The sequence below is a fragment of the Pelodiscus sinensis genome, chromosome 3, assembly GCF_052426305.1.
Source record: "Pelodiscus sinensis isolate ZL-2025 chromosome 3, ASM5242630v1, whole genome shotgun sequence".
Taxonomy (NCBI): Eukaryota; Metazoa; Chordata; order Testudines; family Trionychidae; genus Pelodiscus; species Pelodiscus sinensis.
This window is the reverse complement of record NC_143054.1, coordinates 109,447,224-109,461,492: the sequence shown is the minus strand read 5'-3', so window position 1 is coordinate 109,461,492 and position 14,269 is coordinate 109,447,224. Positions and strand designations below refer to the sequence as shown.

Genomic DNA, 14,269 nt, shown 5'->3' with positions numbered 1-14,269 from the left:
TCACAAATGTTTTGCGGATGGATCTAATGACAGTAATTGTAGCATCCCAGGATGCTTGGAGAAAGGTTCTAGCTAATATGTTGAATAAAGAATGCAAACTTGTTGCAACTCATATAGTCACGCTTGATCATGATTGCTTGATTGCAATCTTAAATTGCAGAAGACCTATCATTCAGAGACAAAGATAATACAGAGGTGTGGGGAGACATCCTTTTTTTTCCTATCCCCCTGTTCCTTAAAAGTCTCCTCTTTTTAGGAGTTTCTAGTGTACGGGAACAGGTGTTCTGGAAATTTGCAGCCAAGACACCATCCGAGAATCCCAGTGTGGCCACAGGAGGGCCACCCCGGACTAATCCCTTTATCCTTGACACAGAAGATTTTTGTCAACACACGAGTTCCCATAACGATGTGGAGGGGTACCCTGCGTGGATTGGGAGGAGACTGATCAAATGTTGCTTTCATTCTCCTCAATGTCCTTCAATAGAAGGGGAGGGGGAGGGGGAAACCACAGAAATGGATGGAGAATCCTGTAATATCTGGGAGCCCTGCTAATCTGAACACAAGTGTCTTGATATCAACAAGCAGAAAAGACTTTGGCTTGTCCAAATCTGACAAGACCCTGGGGTAACAGAATTTCCACAGTACTGAGTGAGTCATTATCAACACAACAGTTCAGTTATGCAGTACTATTGATTTCGTGCATGTAGGTATTGGGCCAAAAGGTCTGAGTTTTGATTTTGTTGGTACCAACGGAGCCAAGTGGGATGACACCACTTGTAAGTTGGAAATAAATGATGCCAATCTGGTACCACGGCTGTATTTCCACGGAATACTCTAGGATCTTCCTGCTCTACCAGTACCATCTTTCACCTGTATATACTGAGTTGTGAAATCAAGGCCTTCAACACCACAGACCTAGCAAGAGATTGGGATTTCTAACTTGAGCTACGCTAATTGTGTAGCTTAAGTCGAAATAGCTTATTTTGATTTTGGGTGCTGTCTATAGCGGTTATTTTGAAATAGAGTCTTCCCCTGACTTCCCTTACTACTCATACAATGAGAGTTACAGGAGTCAGAGTAATAAGCCCTTTATTTCAAATTTATTTTGAAATAATGGGCTTGTTGTGTAGATATGCACTGACGTTATTCCGAAATAACCCTGCTGCGTACGCATAGCCTTACTGAAGTTGAAGGTGCCCTTGATGTGTCCAGACACAGATGTACGTGTGAGGGGAGTCTTGGTCTGATTCAGAAGAGAGCACACCAGCAACAGCTTTAGTTTGATCTCCTAATTCTTCAAAGCTCCAGAATCTAAATTTTAGAACCAGGCACAAGTTACACTATGGGACCATACAGAACTCTCTCAAGCAACAGATACATTCAAAATGGCTGTCACTGATCAGAATAGCCTTTGGACAAGAGAGGCAGCATTGGAAACATAGAGAGACACTCATGCCCAGCCAGGCCAAGTAAACTCTCCAGAATAAAATAAGAAAGGAAAAATGGAAGCTTCTCACAACTATCTAAATCTGGATTAGCAACACTAACAATAACACTGAAATGATTACACAATAACTAGAAAACATGCACAAAGCAGATACTTTAGATGCCATCTCAGGCAAAGGCAGTAGAGAAACCCGAGGGTGGTTCACACGTAAGCACCCCTATATTGTAGTATGAGGTTGTGCAGAGTGCAGGTGCAGGCCAAATGGACAGTGCTAATGGAAAAATCTCTGATCGAGGGCTCAAGAAGAACATGAAGTGGAACACCCATAGGGACACTACAAGAAGTATGTTATCTAAAATATAGTACAAACAACATATGGCTCAGAAAATTTTTCAAACACACTGAAAACTATTCACTTGGGGTCTTTCTTTCATCAGCAAGAGAAAAACGAATAAAAACCAAGAGTACATTTTCATTCACATCACTCCCACTGAATCCTCAAGGAATAGCTTTGCCAAAAAAGTAACACTTCAGAGCTTAAATCTGTGGTATCTTTACTGCTTATAGTGAAACGAATAGTTTACGTAAGCTATGTGACATTATGGATTACATTTTCATTCCCGTGGAAATATAAGCATGCATGCATATGCTAGCCAAAAGGGGCAACTCCTATATTATGACCTCTTCAAGACTCAAGTTAAATATACAAATCTAATTTAAAACATTTCATTTTCCTACTCTAGCAACTTTGCAAAGTGTTTCTGTCCAATGCAAGCTCACTTCGTAACAAGGCAAAAATCAAACTGGAATCCTCTTTTTGCAGAAAGTTATTAAATTGGCCAGAAATTCTTTTAAGCTCTTCTTGATAGTATTTAAGATGACATCCTGTCAGTTTACAGTATAATAAAGAAACACAAAAAACACTCCATTTGTCACATATTTACTTTTTAATCTCTAAATAGCAATAAAAATGTCAGGATGATATGGATTTACATCTCATGATGTATGCAAGGTGAATTAATAGGAATAGCCTTATGTCCCCAATTCAGAAAAGCACTTAAAACACATGCAATTCTCCTGCTCAAAGAAATTTAACATATTGACTTCTTAGAGGCTTAAGCATTTATTAAAGAGCTCTCTTGAAGCTCAAAAGACAAAACATCCCCTCCACTATTAGTTATCACTTTGAACAATTCAGAAGTGGCCACTTTAAACTTTTGTGATTCAATTTAGGTAGAGATTGGATAGTCAATTTAAAATGTATATTCAACCCTGTCTACAAAAGTGTCATGTTTTCCAAGACTGAAAATTCTGAATGACAGACAAGAATTTTCTCCTCCAAACCATAAGGTACAACGACAATTTCTGAAGTAAACATTCTCCGCTCATCCCACTTCCTTATCTCCTAGGGCTGTACTTCCCTGTTTTTTAAAAAAGGTTCTTTCTTTCTTTCTTTAAAAATAAACAAGACAAATAATAAAAAAAAAACCAACGACAACACTATCCTATGTCACATACCAGTGGCAAAATACTCAGGTTATTATAACCTTCAACAAAAATGTAACGTATGCCCAAGAAGAGTTCTGCATAAGTAAAGATTGCAGGCTGGGGCCCTGGAAATATAAATATTAACAGACACATCCAAAGACAGAAACAATTTTTATGACTGAGCAAAGTAGAAAAATCAATTTATTTGCTGCTTTTTACACTGTAATTTTAAAAATACTATCTTATGTTCTTATTCTATTTTAATATGAAATATGTAAGCACTTTCCAATAAGGAAATCCTGCCTCACTGAAGCCAAAGAGGTTTTGCTCTTGCTTTCAATGGGATCAAGATACCAACCAACATCTTTAAATTCACTTGAGTTTAAACATTTTCTTGGGGTATATGAACACGACCCTAAAAATCAGTTCAATATATACTAAAATGATATCATATTTGTGACTGATAAGAAAAATTCCTGAAATTCTTACGAAGAAAAAAGGTTAAAACCAAAAAGTACCATAGGTGCTATATATTTTACTCAGATTTCTGAACATTGTTGGTAAATAAGCAAAATTTCACATCCATTCTGAACTCTCCATAAAGGGAATCTAAAGTATAGAGCTAAATAAATATGAACCCCAATACAAATTGCTTATTTAAAAATGCTGTGCAAGTAGGTGTGAGAGTAAGATTCATTAAATAAGGAAGCAAGCATCTCCGGTTTAATAATCTCCAAGTTTCTTCTGCAAGTGCTACTACTACACACATTAACAAACCCTGCAAGATTGAGAATGCCTTTTAGCATTTACTAAGGATCACACACTTCCACAAAGTTATAACAAGTGGACAACCAAACTTTTAGGGCAGGGATGGGCAATAATTTTAGCAGGGGAGCCACTTAATGAATTTTGTTACGTGGTCACCGGCCATCTCCCCCTTCTCCCCCAGAAGGGGAGGAGTCTGGGGAAGAAGGGGTAGGGCTGGAGAGTAGACTCTCCTCAGCGTTGTCTGGAGCCAGAGGCTTTGAATTGAAAACACAGCAAAGGGCTCATGGCTCCTTGCCCTACGGCTACCGCGTTGCCAGGAAGCTGCCTGAGATTGCTGCAGCTATTTAAAAGGCTCGCGTCTCTGGCGGCTGCCAAGGTAGTGCTGTTTCTGTGAGCTGTGAGCCATTTGCAAAGGATCCTGCTGCCTGAGCCACTGCCTGGAAATTTGGTGTCATGGGCAGCAAGATACAAATAGAAAGTGGACAGATGCAATCCATGGGCAGATCAAAGTCTTAGGTGGATCACATCCAGCCCCCCGGGTAGCTTCTTGCCCAGCCCAGTTCTAGGGGATGATAAAACTTAGGGAGACAGACATGCATATAGACTGCTTTATTGCTTTAAAATCCTTTTCTCCCGTGCTTTGCTATGTTCTGGCTATTAAAATCAAACAATACTTAGTGATCACCAGCTCCCAAAAGGAAGATTAATAGGTGCCATGCCCAGTTTTCCTGCTGGACACACATGGTACTGTAATCCAAGATCAAGTCTAAAGGGTATGTGTACACTGTGGTGCTATTTCGGGATACTTCTGGTATCCTAAAATAGCATTTTTTGCATCTTGACAGCATGCCTGTTATTTCAAAATGTAATCGAAATAACGGGTGCACTATTCTGATGTCCTGGTAAACCTCATTCCATGAGGCTTAAAGGACTTGTCGGAATGGCGGTCTACTTCAAAGTAAGCTTGAAATAAGCTATGTGATTTGCATAGCTCAAATTGCATGGTTTATTTCGAGCTAGTGCCGCAGTGTAGATGCACCCTAAGTGTGGGAAAATAGTGAGGTTATACCCTAGCATAGGTGAGGCAAGAGCCTAATACTTGTAGATATGACAGAGGTTAGGCACCTAGCCTATTTGATTAGTTTTATGTTTAAAATAATCTAACTTTTATAAGTAAACATTTCTTTCTTTCTGCTAGCTCCATATATGCTATAAATTCCCTTCTCACTGTGTTACTCATTTTTGCAAATTACAATATGGCTATCAATGACTGACTATAGCTCTGTTGCACATTTTTAGAAAGATCACATTTGGAATGTAAGCTTGTGCTTTGATCTTAAGTAATACCGGAAATAATTAATTTTAACCAGTTAGTTTTACTCTGATAGAGTGGAGTAACGCTCATGTTTATATTCTTCTTTGTAGTTTCCTTTAGTAGAGTTTTGAATACAAACATAAAAAGCCCATAATCATTGTTTTCCTTATAATTTCTAACGTCCTCTTCTACCATCAGGTCACCAATCTCCTGGTAAGATATGAATTTTTCCATAACTTAGGAAAGTTTGTTTTTTCAAACTACGATCGTAAAGAAGTCTGCATTCAACTGAGAGTGGAAATATTTCTGTGGGAAAGCCACATGAGGTCTGACAAAGAAAAAATAAACATACAAACACTGAGATGATACGCTGCACCAGCTGTAACCTCCACACAGTTAAGGGTATTGTTAAGAACACAGCAAGAAATGAACTATATACATTTTAAGATGATACCACAATAGGAGCTAGGCTTTTTGCTTTGCTTTCTTGCTATTAACTCCTCAGAACCAGTGGTTCTGGTGAAACTGATGTACAGTTTCTCTTATAGGGTATGTCTACACAACAAAGTTAATTCGAACTAACGGACATTAGTTCGAATTAACTTTGATAGGCACTACACTAGCGCTCCGCTTAGTTCGAACTAGGTAAACCTCATTGTACGAGGACTAAGCCTAGTTCGAACTTACTAGTTCGAATTAAGGGGTGTGTAGCCCCTTAATTCGAACTAGTGGGAGGCTAGCCCTCCCCAGCTTTCCCTGGTGGCCATTCTGGCCAACACCAGGGAAACTCTATTGCCCCCCTCCCGGCCCCGAACCCCTTAAAGGGGCACGGGCTGGCTACGGTGCCCGTGCCAGGAGCAAGCCTGCCAGCACCCAGCTAGCAGACCCTGCACCTGGCACGGCTCGAGCCAGCCACCTGATGCCCCCCAGCCCTCCCCCTCTTCCGGGACCAAGCTGGCGGCTCCCGGGAGCTTGCCCGGGACCACAAGAGGCGGGCACCCGCCTGGTCTAGTGCAGACATCGTGGACCTCATCAGGAGGGATTCGCCAGGAGGGATTCGGCTTCCTTGATCACGGGGTGCTCTTCCAGGAAGGACTGCTTGGCGGAGATGGAGTTCACCTTTCCAGGAGCAGGAAGGCCTTGTTTGGACACAGACTGGCTAACCTTGTGAGGAGGGCTTTAAACTAGGTTCGACGGGGACAGATGAGCAAAGCCCACAGGTAAGTGCTGAATGTGCGGGACTGGGAGATGGGTTGGAAATGGGGGGGACTACGGCCTATAATGGCAAGGAGAAAGGAGGGTCAGGGCACAACAGGGAGGCAAGATCAAATCAGTATCTTAGATGCCTATATACAAATGCAAGAAGTATGGGAAATAAGCAGGAAGAACTGGAATTGCTAACCAATAAATACAACTATGATATCATTGGTATTACAGAAACCTGGTGGGATGGGACGTATGATTGGAATGTTGGTATGGAAGGGTACGGCTTGCTCAGGAAGGACAGACAGGGAAAAAAGGGAGGAGGAGTTGCCTTGTTTATTAAAAATGTACACACTTGGACTGAAGTGGAGATGAACATAGGAGATAGCTGTGTAGAGAGTCTCTGGGTTAAGCTAAAAGGGGTAAAAAATGAGGGTGATAGCATGCTAGGAGTCTACTACAGGCCACCTGTAGGATGAGGCCTTTTTTAAACAATTAACAAAACTATCCAAAGCCCAAGATTTGGTGGTAATGGGGGACTTCAACTATCCAGACATATGTTGGGAAACTAACACAGCGGGGCACAGGCTATCCAATAAGTTTCTGGACTGCATTGGAGACAACTTTCTGTTTCAGAAGGTTGAAAAAGCTACCAGAGGAGAAGCTGTTCTGGATTTGGTTTTAACAAATAGGGAGGAACTAGTTGAGAACTTGAAAGTGGAAGACAGTATAGGGGACAGTGATCATGAAGTAATAGAGTTCATGATCTTAAGGAAAGGTAGAAGGGACACCAGCACAGTTGAGGTAATGGATTTCAGGAAGGCATATTTTGATAAGCTCAGAGAACTTGTAGGTAAGGTCCTATGGGAAGCAAGACTGAAGGGAAAAACAACTGAGGAGAGTTGGAAGTATTTCAAAGGGACGTTGTTAAGGGCCCAAAAGCAAACAATTCCGCTGTGTAGGAAAGATAGAAAATATGGCAAAAGACCAGCTTGGCTTAACAAGGAGATCTTGCATGTTCTCAAAATAAAAAAGGAGTCATATAAAAAATGGAAACTAGGACAAATAACAAAGGATGAATATAGGCAAGCAACACGGGAATGTAGGGGCAAGATTAGAAAGGCAAAGGCACAAAATGAGATCAAACTAGCTACAGGCATAAAGGGAAACAAGAAGACCTTTTATAAATACATTAGAAGCAAGAGGAAGACCAAGGACAGGGTAGGCCCACTGCTTAGTGAGGAGGGAGAAGCAGTAACAGGAAACTTGGAAATGGCAGAAATGCTCAATGACTTCTTTGTTTCAGTCTTCACCGAGAAGTTTGGAGGTGCGCCTAACGTAGTGAATACAAGCAGAGAGAGGGTAAGTTTAGAAGACAGGATACACAAAGAACATGTTAAAAATCACTTAGGAAAGTTAGATGTCTGCAAGTCACCAGGTCCTGATGAAATGCATCCCAGGATACTCAAGGAGCTGATAGAGGAGGTATCTGAGCCTTTAGTTATGATTTTTGAAAAATCATGGCAGACAGGAGACTGGAAAAGGGCAAATATTGTGCCCATCTATAAAAAGGGGAATAAGAACAACCCAGGAAACTACAGAGCGGTCAGTTTAACGTCTGTCGCAGGGAAGATCATGGAGCAGGTAATTAAGGAAATCATATGCAAACACTTGGAAGGTAATAAAGTGATAGGGAATAGCCAGCATGGGTTTGTGAAGAACAAGTCATGCCAAACTAATCTGATAGCTTTCTTTGATAGGATAACGAGCCTTGTGGATAAGGGAGAAGCGGTGGATGTCATATACCTAGACTTTAGTAAGGCATTTGATACGGTCTCGCATGATATTCTTATTGATAAACTAGGCAAATATAACTTAGATAGGGCCACGATAAGGTGGGTGCAATCAGTTCCATACATACAAGATGGGAAGCGACTATCTAGGAAGGAGCATGGCGGAAAGGGATCTAGGGGTCATAGTGGACCACAAGTTGAATATGAGTCAACAGTGTGACGCTGTTGCAAAAAAAGCAAATATGATTCTAGGTTGTATCAACAGGTGTGTTGTAAGCAAAACTCGTGAAGTCATTCTGCCGCTCTACTCTGCACTAGTTAGGCCTCAGCTGGAGTACTGTGTCCAGTTCTGGGCGCCACATTTCAAGAAAGATGTGGAGAAATTGGAAAGGGTACAGAGAAGAGCGACAAGAATGATTAAAGGTTTAGAGAACATGACCTATGAATCCAGGCTTCATGAACTGGGCTTGTTTAGTTTGGAAAAAAGAAGATTAAGGGGGGACATGATAGCGGTTTTCAAATATCTAAAAGGGTGTCACAAGGAGGAAGGAGAAAATTTGTTCCTCTTGGTTTCTGAGGACAGGACAAGGAATAATGGGCTTAAAGTGCAGCAGGGGAGGTTTAGATTGGACATTAGGAAAAAATTCCTAACTGTCAGAGTGGTCAAATATTGGAATAAATTGCCAAGGGAGGTGGTGGAATCTCCCTCTCTGGAGATATTTAAGAACAGGTTAGATAGACATCTGTCAGGGAAGGTGTAGACGGAGCTTGGTCCTGCCTTGAGGGCGGGGGGATGGACTCGATGACCTCTTGAGGTCCCTTCCAGTCCTATTATTCTATGATTCTATGACCTCTGCACTAGGCACAGGAAAGTGGCCGTCTAGGGCAGGAGAGCTGCCAGCCTGGCCACCCAGGAGCGGGAGTGCATGAAAATCAAGGTGGTCCACTGAGACCCCCCGACCCTGAGTCCTGAGCTTACAATGGCCGTACTGAGTCAGACCAAAGGTCCATCTAGCCCAGTAGCCTGTCTGCCGACAGCGGCCAACACTAGGGACCCTGGAGGGGATGGACCGAAGACAGTGACCAAGCCATTTGTCTCATGCCATCCCACTCCAGCCTTCCACAAACTTTGGGCAGGGACACCACTCCTACCCCCTGGCTAATACCACTCTCTGGACCCAACCTCCATCACTTTATCTCACTTCTCTTTAAACTCAGTTCTAGTTCTAGCCTTCACAGCCTCCTGCAACAAGGAGTTCCACAGGTTGACTCTTTGCTTTGTGAAGAACAACTTTCTCTTACTAGTTTGAAGCCTGCTACCCATTCCTTTCCTTTGGTGTCCTCTAGTCCTTCTATTATGGGAACTAATGAAGAACTTTTCTTTATGCACCGTCTCCACCCCACTCATGCTTTTAGAGACCTCTATCCTATCCCCCCTCAGTCTCCTCTTTTCTAAACTGAAAAGTCCCAGTCTCTTTAGTCTCTCTTCATATGGGACCTGTTCTAAACCTCTGATCATTTTAGTTGCCCTCCCCTCTCCCACCCTCTCTCTTCCCCTCTCCCACCTCCTTTTCCCAGTCTCCCCGAGTTTTGTTCAATAAAGAGAGATTCTATTTTTGACCACACATTTTCTTTATTTTGTACATCAGGAAGGGGAGCTAGGGAGGGGTAAGTGGAAGGAGGTGAGGGAGGAATGGGGTACGAGCCCCCAATGGGGAGGACTGGGCTGGCTCTGCGGGCTTCTGGGGGTGGAAGCTCTCCTGCAGCCCCCCAATTGCCCCCTCTCCCCAGATGGCAGCCTGCGGCAAGTGCAGCCGGGCTGATGGCCGAGTGGTGTGATGTGCCCAGTGTGGGTAGTCCGGGCACTCCAAGCCAGGACTGCTTTGCAAGCGGGGCACCCCTGAGAACTGTCTGTCCGGGTGGGGGACGGGTCCCTTTAAGCACAGCCCTCGGCTAGCCTGAGGCAGCAGCTCCACGCTCTAAGTCCTCATCTGATGCCCTGCCGGCACTGCTTCCGGCCATCCTTAACCCCGGTTCAGGGTCCACTTAATGTGGACATGCTAGTTCGAATTAGCAAAACGCTAATTCGAACTAGTTTTTAGTTCTAGATACGTTAGTTCGAATTAGCTTAGTTCGAATTAACTAATTCGAACTAAGTTAGTTCGAATTAGCGCTGTAGTGTAGACATACCCATACAGTGCTCTTGTTCACAAAACTCTGATATTGCAGTGTTTCCATTCTGAATGGATGGGATGTGGGATTCTGTTAAATGAATGACTAAGCCTCACTGAAATGGTTACAGTGGTATTTCTGGCCACTCTTACTATCCCTTTAATAGCTGTAAGAGAATTGTTTTAAAAACAACATATTGTTTTTATTGCATTATTGGTTTTATAAAATGTTATCACACAATGGTATTACAATATCCTGCGGAGGTCATTGGCAAAGACTGAATTAGGTGTAAATAATCTAAAAGCATGAGTCTCTACTGTTTGAGCTCAGAGGATGTTACAGTAGGTCTATGGAGACTATATCAACATAGGTATGGCAATGTATATGTGACGGGCTTTTGTGGGTGCAAGCTCCTCGCTCCCTCCCTCTTCAGCTCCAGAGCAGGTCTGGGGAGGGGCGGGGCCCTGCGAACCCACCGTCTGGGCTTGTCTCTCTGGCCCCTACCTGGGGTCCTTGGGTTGGCGTCCGAATGAGGGGGCGATCACCCCTCTGCCCCTAACGGCTGAGGGGGTTCGGCGGCCCCTCCATCGGGCCCCTCCTCCCCAGACTTGCGGGGGAGGGGGAGTCGCCGTGTTGGTGCGGGGCCTGACTTTGGACCAATGTCCTCCTGCGGTCTTGGCCACGCGGGTTTAAGGATTCCGGGGAATTGCTTATAGGTAGCGATGAGGGGGGGAAGGGGAGTGGGGGACCCGGGCCCTCCCTCACCTCCGGGTCCCAGCCCGAGGCCCTAAGTGGAGGTTGGCGACCAGCTGTCGCCTTCCACGGCGGACGGGGCTGCTGCCCTCAACTCGCCTGCCCACGGGCGCCAAAAGTGCCCCGTCTCGGGCTCCTTCCACTCCCCACTGACTTGCCCCGGTAGCGGAGCAAGGCTGGGGTCACTCACCACGCTGAAGTCGTCGGGCGCGTCCCAAGGCGAGCCGCCAACTGCCGAGCCCGTCCTTCCTCATCGCCCGGGGGGCCATGGGTTTGGTACTCCGGGACGCCAGGGCATCTGCTGCTGCACTTCCTCCCCTCCTGCCGGTCCGTCCCCGGCCTTTGTGGTCGCTGGGGGATGACGTCTGGGTGGTGAGCCCTACCCCCGCGCCTGTGCCGACATGCTCCCGTGCCCGGCGTTGGAGCGTGAGCCGGGGCGGCAAAGCCGGCCGCTTCCCCGCCGCCCGCGTTCTGCCCCGCCTCCCGCTCCCTGTCCCCGTCGGGGATGCCGGGCGTCCAAACCCCGGTGCTGCCGTGCTGGTGTGTTCGCCGCCCGCAGCGGCCGCTTTTCCGGCCGAGGGAGGGGGGGGTTCTCTCCCGGCCGCCGGGTCCGTCACAGTATAGCTATGCTGGCATAACCTCACAGTGCAGAAGCATCCTATACTGACAGAAAGGATTTTAACACCTTCCTGTGGCTATAACTAACCGACAGAAGCACTAGTCTATCAACATTCCTGCATCTACACTGGGGGTAAATTGGCCTAATTACATTAATGAAATTCACACTCCTGATTGAAGAAGCTATGTAGACTTAACCTTTAAATATAGGCCAAGCCTCCAACTCAATACAGATTCATATGAGACACATCTCTTATTCCAATCACTACACTGTGTTAAATGTAGATTTATAACACGATCTAACTACACAAATACACACTAGTATACAAGGTACATGACTAATTATTCAGTGAACAATCTTTACTTTGGACAATTAAAAGTTGAAGTACATCATTATAAGACTGAATTTTTGCAAGTTATTTCTATAAATATCCCTTTCCCTCTCTTTCCCCAGCTCCCTCCCAGTCAGCTGGGATAAATCAATTACTTGCCACATATCTATATCCCCATGGGAAGCAAAAATGAATTCTCAGAACTCTGCATCTGTAAATCCTGACCCTCGTGGAATTAAGAAGTTAGCCAGAAACACATCTTTTACGTGGCTGTAGTGTAGTTTATATGTGATGCTTAATGAAACATAATTGGATAAAATATAAATTACACTTTTGACAAACACCATAACATATAACATCCTAATTCATCTCAAGTAGCATCTATTTACATTAGAAAAATATTAAATTTCAAGAGCTTACCCACTCCATAGTGAGGGAGAAGCCATGGGGAGCCAACGCTACAGCCCTTGTGTAGCAGGGGGACAAGAAGCAAGTGGCTCAGTGTGCTGCCATTCCTTCTCCCATCCCGGCTGTAGCATAGGGATGCGCTCCCTACAGACTTTTCCTCCATGGCTTCCATTGGCTAGGGGCACGGACAATTGGAATGGCAGAGGGAGGTGCCTGCAAGTGCAGCACCAAGCCACCTGTGCCCCTCCGACAGCTGTGCCAGGTAAGCACTCCAATCCTTTGCTCCCTCCCAGACCCTGCACACTCATCCCAAGCTTGCTCCCTGGCAGCCCCATCCTACACATGAATCCCCTCCATTTTTGGTCCCTCCTCACAGCCTAGGGAGCCCCACAATCTACTAGCCTTGGGGCCCCAGAAGCATCAACTCAGCCCTGTGAGGGGAGCCAGGGTTCCCTGAAAGTTGTGCACTTGGGTGGCCACCCAGGAGCGTTTCAAATGCTGCCCAGATGATTAGCAGACTGCCCACAACCAGCAGCATGTGTTTCTACTGATGGTGCACATCTGCACATACCTTGGTGCACATAAAATTTATTCTGCATATGGAAGGGTACAAAAAAGCTCAGAATCATGACCAATAAATGTATAATGCAGAGAAGATTGCAGTTATCCAGAAAATCAATTTTGCTTATGAAATGCTGAATATCATGCATAATTAACAACTCCCCATAAACAGAGGTAACCTGTAAATTGCAGGCATACAAAACTCTCAATCGCTCCCTGTGAAGCCATGCATTTTACTTAGCCATTTGAGCACACTTGCTTCAGTGGCCAAAACTACAGCTTTTTAAAGCTGTTTGTATTTTTCTTTGATTTCAAAGCAACACAAAAATCCAATATAAAAATGTTGCTATTAATTTTGTCTGTCAGGGGGTCTAACCAGATGGCTAACAAGATCATTTCCAATTCCAGCTTCTCCAATTCCATGTTGTTCTCTCACCATCCTGAAAGCCTTTTCCCTGCAACAGGCATTGTTGCTCACTTCCCTCACATCATTATCAGCTACATTCAATTGAACAAATAAGTACAGGCAGTCCCCGGGTTACGTACAAGATAGGGACTGTAGGTTTGTTCTTAAGTTGAATTTGTATGTAAGTCGGAACTGGTACATATTGTAGGGGAAACTCAAGCCAAACATTTCTCCAGAGCTGTTTTTTTCTCCCACACCTCACTTCCCTCAGTCCTTTATTCTCAAGCTGAGGTGTCTGCTGAGAAAAGCCGCTCCGCGTCATCCTGGTCTGCTGGGGGGGGAGGGGCACTAGCTTCGCGTCTCCCTGGTCTGCTGGGGGGAAGCAGCTAGTGCGGGGTTGCCTCATCCCGTTTGTAAGTAGGGATCTAATGTAAGTCGGATCCATGTAACCCAGGGACTGCCTGTATTGTGGGGAACTTGATCTCTATTCCCACTCTCATTATTGAGAAGACCACACACAAAAAGCAGTGCATTTTAAATATGAAAAAAAAAATTGCATTTGAGAACCTTACTGGCACTGGGAAAAAAAGTAGAAAACCTTCTACACCCATGAGTAAGGAAGCATTCTATGTTAACCCTTATGTAACAGAGTTACTACAGCTACTTGCTGAATTACAATAGCCTTAAACCTTCCTGGTCCTCCACCCTGGAGACCCAATCAGTCTTGAACTGGGAGCAAAGCAGAGTGAGTGCACCCACGAAGTGCAGGGGGCCCACCCATTGCTGCCCGCACCAGGCCCCCTTGCTAATCTCCAAGCCTGGGTCCCAAGGGACATCCATTCCCCCCTCCGGGCTGGACTGCGAATATGCTCTGGCCTGTAGAAGGCCTGGGGGCTTGGGAGTATGAGACTCCTGCCCTAGATAATACGTAGTCCTGCCTTGAATGCACAAGTCTGGATTGGAAGACCTCTAAAGGCTCCTTCCAGTCCTAGGATTCCATAATTT

General features: G+C 44.8%; 1 protein-coding gene across 3 annotated transcripts in view; it reads right to left on the bottom strand.

Moving 5' to 3' along the window:
* Positions 1-14,269, bottom strand: part of MTHFD1L (methylenetetrahydrofolate dehydrogenase (NADP+ dependent) 1 like) — a 266,470-nt gene that overhangs the window by 202,471 nt on the left and 49,730 nt on the right. Inside the window, exon 1 of one of the 3 annotated variants that reach the window (XM_075924434.2) lies at positions 11,130-11,270. The exons of the other annotated variants lie outside the window; for them this stretch is intronic. The gene's annotated coding sequence lies outside the window, so the exon portion shown is untranslated. Of the gene's footprint in view, positions 1-11,129; positions 11,271-14,269 lie in introns of those variants that run through there. 3 annotated transcript variants of the gene reach the window in all.